Source organism: Xyrauchen texanus, chromosome 14 (genome assembly GCF_025860055.1).
Source record: "Xyrauchen texanus isolate HMW12.3.18 chromosome 14, RBS_HiC_50CHRs, whole genome shotgun sequence".
NCBI classification, from domain to species: Eukaryota; Metazoa; Chordata; class Actinopteri; order Cypriniformes; family Catostomidae; genus Xyrauchen; species Xyrauchen texanus.
In genome coordinates this window covers 40,171,292-40,177,423 of record NC_068289.1, presented here as the reverse complement: position 1 = coordinate 40,177,423, position 6,132 = coordinate 40,171,292, and the positions used below count along the sequence as shown (strand labels likewise).

The following is a 6,132-nucleotide window of genomic DNA, read 5'->3' as shown; positions in this document are numbered from 1 at the left end:
CTGATGAGATTTCACAATTCTCAAAATTAGCAGAGTGTATTAACTCTTTCCCCGCCAGCGTTTTTAAAAAAAAGTTGCCAGCCACCGCCAGGGTTTTTGACGATTTTCGCTAAACTTTAATGGCCCGCAGAATATTTTCTTCCATGAATATATGAAGATGCTATATATCACAATAAAGATCTGGGCCTCTGCTTTTAGGCAAAAAAAACGATTTTATTTTATCTTCATTTGTTCTTTTTTTATTGCGACTTGAACAGAGGTAGGTTTTGTCAAAAAACAACATTTCAGACAAAAAGCTGAGAAAAAGGCATGTTTATGTCTGATATTTTGAGCTTCTCAATACTCCACTTCTTCATGTTTGAGACGATCGCAGTCTGTTTCTTTGATCAAAGAGTTGCATACTCTTTCAAAACATGCGCAGGGGTCTTCCTTACCGTATAACACCTAAAACACGGAAACCCGGAAAATTCCGTGTTTGGCGGGGAAGTGTTTTTTCATAAAACACGGAAAATTCCGTGTTTGGCGGGGAAAGAGTTAATGAAATAAAAGATTGGATGGCCAGAAATTTCCTTCTACTCAATTCTCACAAAACAGAGGTTCTAATTATTGGACCAAAGCCACTAAAATATAATTTGACTCTAGATGGATGTACTGTTACATCATCTACCACAGCGAAGAACTTAGGTGTTATATTTGATGCCAATCTGTCCTTTGAAAATCAAATTACCAACGTTTGTAGAACAGCATTCTTCCACCTCAGAAATATTGCTAAATTACAGCACATGCTCTCGGTTGCTGATGCCGAAAAACTAATTCATGCGTTCATGACCTCAAGACTAGATTATTGTAATGCATTACTGGGAGGATGTCCAGCAAGATCAATAAATATACTTCAATTGGTTCAAAATGCAGCAGCCAGAGTGCTAACGAGAACCAAGAAATATGATCATATTAGCCCCATTTTATCATCGTTACATTGTTACCTGTTAAATTCTGTATTAATTTTAAAATTCTGTTAACTACATACAAAGCTTTGAATGTCTCTGCAGTACTTAAGTGATCTTCTGTCACGCTATATTCCATCACGTTCATTACGATCACAAAATTCTGGCCGGTTAATAGTTCCTAGAATATCAAAATCCACTAAAGGAGGAAGATCCTTTTCATATTTGGCTCCTAAACTATGGAATAGTCTCCCAAACAATGTTCGAGATGCAGACACACTCTCTCAGTTTAAGTCTGGACTAAAGACTCATCTATTTAGCCAGGCATACACCTCATTTATCCTCAACACACAATTAGGCTGCTTTAGTTGGGTCTGCCGGAACCAGAAACCAGAAACATTGAGCATGAGCTCTTACTCTGCAATAAATTAAATGGCATCTACGCTTACATCTTTTTATTTGTTTCCCTGTCTCAACCTCGGGACTCCTATCCTGAGGTCACCAGAACCGGCTGGATCCAGCACCATTCCTGCTTCATGTTGGACTCCACTGCTACATGTCGCTGAATGATGATGACTAAATGCAGCCGGTGCCAAACATCACTTCAATCTATTATGATGGACTTCAGAGGATGAAATGATGCCAACTCCAACCTGCATCACCTCGGTCTATTTATGGACTACGATCTTGAAATGAAATGCTTAGACTAACTATTGCCAACAAAAGCCTTCATCAGCCAATTAACAAGGACAATTGCATCTATGTGAACTTCTGCAATTAATCAAGATGGACTTCAAAGACTTTGGTCATTAATCTTACAGTTCAAACACAATCGATGTTTAATCACTGACCCTTAACACTTAGTTTAATAATTTTAAACTATGATTTTACCTATACATAATTAATATTTACATTATATTCATAATGTTAGCCAGAGGGAACTGGCCCCCACAGTGAGTCTGGTTTAGGGTTAGGGTGGGGTTAGTCAGAGGGAACTGGCCCCCACAGTGAGTCTGGTTTAGGGTTAGGGTGGGGTTAGTCAGAGGGAACTGGCCCCCACAGTGAGTCTGGTTTAGGGTTAGGGTGGGGTTAGTCAGAGGGAACTGGCCCCCACAGTGAGTCTGGTTTAGGGTTAGGGTGGGGTTGGTCAGAGGGAACTGGCCCCCACAGTGAGTCTGGTTTAGGGTTAGGGTGGGGTTAGTCAGAGGGAACTGGCCCCCACAGTGAGTCTGGTTTAGGGTTAGGGTGGGGTTAGTCAGAGGGGAACTGGCCCCCACAGTGAGTCTGCTTTAGGGTTAGGGTGGGGTTAGTCAGAGGGGAACTGGCCCCCACAGTGAGTCTGGTTTAGGGTTAGGGTGGGGTTGGTCAGAGGGGGACTGGCCCCCACAGTGAGTCTGGTTTCTCCCAAGGTTATTTTTCTCCATTAATCTACATCTTATGGAGTTTTGTGTTCCTTGCCACAGTCGCCTACAGCTTGCTCACTGGGGTTATTAATACAATTATCATTTAATTATTTTTAAACACTATTAAAAAACGTATTTTATCTAAATTACACAATGATGATTAATCGACTTTATAGACATTACTGTTTTATCGTCACATCAACACACCTCCCCGGGAGGATTGAAGACAGTCCTCCGGCCCCTGGCGGACGGAACACCCTGGCGCGTTCTGGTGGATGGAAGGGGTCTCTACCCCCCCTGGCAGCGGTCCTCCCACTCCAGGTGGTCGGCCAGGAGCCTCTCCCCGCTCGCAGTCGGCGTCTCAGACCCCGGCACGTTTCAGCGGCTGGTTGGGGTCTCCTCCGCCCCTGGCTGCGTCCCTGACCGCTCCAGGCGGTCGGTTAGGAGCCCCTCCTCCCCTCGTGGTCAGCGGCCGTTCCTCCGCTCTCAGGCCGCTCCTCCGTCCCCCGTCGAATGGCCGCGGCTGCTCCGTTGGGGTGGATGGCGCATCCCTCCTCCTTCCCGGGTTTCGGCACCAGTGTAAAGGGATTAATGGAAAGGAGGAGGCGAGAACCGGCTTGATAATATAAATAATAGTTTAATATAAAACGTAATCAAAAAGACAAACACACTTTTTCTCTATCTGCCGACACAGCAGTAATTATCACTCGCTCAGAAGTTACGTATCATGATTTGACTGAACACGCTACATCTGAAAACACCGGAAAAGCCCGTTGATAATATTGGGGCCATGTCCAATCATGGACTTGATTTTCTAGTTAATTTGCACTTACTTAAATCCCTTGTGCGTCCATGTGCGTCTCGCAGCTGCTGCCACAGAAGATTCAATAATAATAATAATAATAATAATAATAATAATAATAATAATAATAATAATTGACATTTGCTTGAGCGGCAGCCGCGTTGGTCTGCAATCAGTCTGAAATCTTTAAATACCAACCAAAGAAAATTTCATTGAGCTCTTCTTTAAATGCAAAAACATGGAAAATAATAATTTTGAGAAATTGAACAGAATTGTCTTTCAAAAGTGTCAGAGATGCAGGCTAAATAAAGACGTGCATATTTCAAAGTTACAGAATTCAATGTAAAGCTATTATGCACCAGTTCAAGCTGACAACACTGCGTGGACCCAGGGATGGATTACCGACCGGGCCAGTGCCCAAGAGCCCCGGGGGGGGCCCTGGGCTTTAAGGTTGCACGATCCAGTTTGGCGATCCCCTGCTCGAAAACCCATCAACAATCAAAACAACATTTGACCAGTTGTGAGGTCCCGTGTCGGGTGAAACTGCATTGTTTCGTGTCTATACATTGGATACATACCCGTCTTTATGTTTTAATCTCTGTAGCACTGATGAGTGTGCTGGTGCATGTGTGTGTGCGTGTGTATGTGTGAGTGTGTGCGTGCATGTGTATGTTTGTGTGTGTATGTGTATGTGTAAGGTGCTCGCTAACAGCACTTCTCCCTACAGTCTGTTAAGGCTAAATGGGGGATCTTTATCTTTGTTGTGTGTATGTGTGTATGTATGCGTTTGTGTGTGTGTATTTGGTGTGTGTGTGTGTGTGTGTGCGTGTGTATGTCTGTGTGTGTTTATGTGTGCGTGCATGTGTGTGCGTGTGTATGTGTGCGTTTGTGTATGTGTGCGTGTGTATGTGTGTCTGTGTATGTATATGTGTGTGTGTGTGTATGTGTGCGTCTGTGTGTGTGTATATGTATGTGTGTATATGTGTGTGTGTGCGTGTGTTTGCTTAAACACAGTGAAACAACTCAAGGCTGCGTCTACGACTTCAGGGGCAAATACAGCTGCATGCAGACAGAGATGTTCATTTCTGTTTTGTTATTTATTTATTATTTTTTCATTGCATCAGGAATGTCATGGACTCGGCTGGACTCCAGAGTCCCAAACGCTCGAGTCCATGACAAGTGCAAGCCCATTATAGCTGGACTCGTTGAGATTCGACTCGAGTACCTCAACTCTACTGTATATACATTTGTATTTATATATATATATATATATATATATATATATATATATATATATATATATATATATATATATATATATATATATATATATATATATATACTGTACCTGTATATACAATTTTTTTAATAGTCATTTTTAACAAACATTATACAACACTAAACATTTTAAACTGCCGTATGCTACATTGTTGTCACAAGACATCACACTGCAGCACGTGGTGGTCAGTTATCATCTTGCACATTTGTCTAATTTTGTGTAAAATAAATGACTTACCTTTTGTCAGTCTGTTTCTTCTTAAGTTTTCTAAGGAAGAAAGATATTCTTATGGATTTGGAGCAACATGAGAGTGAGTAAATGTTGACCATTTGAATTTTTGGCTGATTTGGTGGATTACATCAGTACTTACAAAGCTTTGAAGTTCTCTCAGTCGCAGTTTCAAATGTGGACCCGTTCTAGACCATAATTCAAGTTCTATTCATTAACCTCACCAATGACTGTATGTTGTCTGTGTGTTTGGTGAAGGTCAATGCAGATAAGAGAACATGGGGGAAATGTCCTGTGTAGCAATAAATGTGTGATATTATCTGGAGAGTGTGCACTATAGTCAACACTGTGTCTCAGATATACACTTCATTCCTCAACCATCCAATACACAGCATTACTAGAGAATTACAAAACGGACAGTTATGGTACTGAATTGGGCAATTGTTGTGCGTACATGATATAATAACAGCTATGGCATAAAACACCCATTTACAATATGACTGCAGAGCATTCAAAGCTTAGTCACTCATGCAAGACGTATAATGACATTCTCTTGTGTTGTAATGTAGGTGCGGAAGCAAGATAATACATCCTCACACAAACACAAGATTGCCAAACTTTTCAAAGAAAAAAGCCACAAGTAGGGCAAAGACTTCCTGCTCGTTTTTCGTAAGTAAAAGACAGGATATCATAAGGTGAAGTGCACATAAAATTGATCCCTTAACAAAGAGAAGTTTAATTTGTAATCCCTTTCACACAGCCAATTATATCCAAGGGGGAGGGGAGGGGGGTCGCCAAACTGGATCATGCTACCTTCAAGTCCAGACCCCAGTCAAGGGCCCCTGGGCATTGGCCCCATTGGCCCGGTCAGTAATCCATCCCTGCTTTCACATGTAAAATAAAGACTGAGATCCTTTCTGCATGGAACATTACTGAAGCTAATTGCTACAATAACACGGTAAACAACCGTTTAATTAAAGGCAACAAGTTTCAATAAATAGTTACATTTACTGTATTACTAATAATAATAATGATAAACAGTTCTTCACACAAATAATACATTTCAGTAGTCTTACTTTAGACTGTATATGGTTGTCAAGCAACGCATCATGTTGGTACATTAATATAGAAAGTGCAGCTACTTTTCAAAACCTACTTATAAAACCTGCAAATAATAATAAATATATACATAAATAAATACATGTAATAATAAGAAAATAAATAAAGTAATAAATGTCTTGATAAAACAAATATAATTCGATTTTAATGAAAGTTATTCCTGAAATTATTTTTGTAGACTTTTTTTCCTTTATTATTTTCTCCTTTTATATTTATTCTTTAAAACTTCTTTTTAATTATTATTAATTTATGCATTCATTTATTTGTATATTTATTTATTCCCACATGTATTTATTTTTATATTTATTCTTACATTTCTGTCTCTTGTATGATAATGATGTGGGCGGGTCCTGCTCA

General features: G+C 40.2%; 1 protein-coding gene across 2 annotated transcripts in view; it reads right to left on the bottom strand.

The window, feature by feature from the left end:
• il1rl1 (interleukin 1 receptor-like 1) overlaps window positions 1-4,908 on the bottom strand; it is a 24,984-nt gene extending 20,076 nt beyond the window's left edge. Inside the window, exons 1-3 of one of the 2 annotated variants that reach the window (XM_052142025.1) lie at window positions 4,799-4,908; window positions 4,666-4,695; window positions 2,555-2,963 (exon numbers count right to left, since the gene is read on the bottom strand). The gene's annotated coding sequence lies outside the window, so the exon portion shown is untranslated. Of the gene's footprint in view, window positions 1-2,554; window positions 3,303-4,665; window positions 4,696-4,798 lie in introns of those variants that run through there. The other variant, XM_052142024.1, reaches the window with a different exon arrangement.
• Between the last annotated feature and the right edge of the window lie 1,224 nt (window positions 4,909-6,132).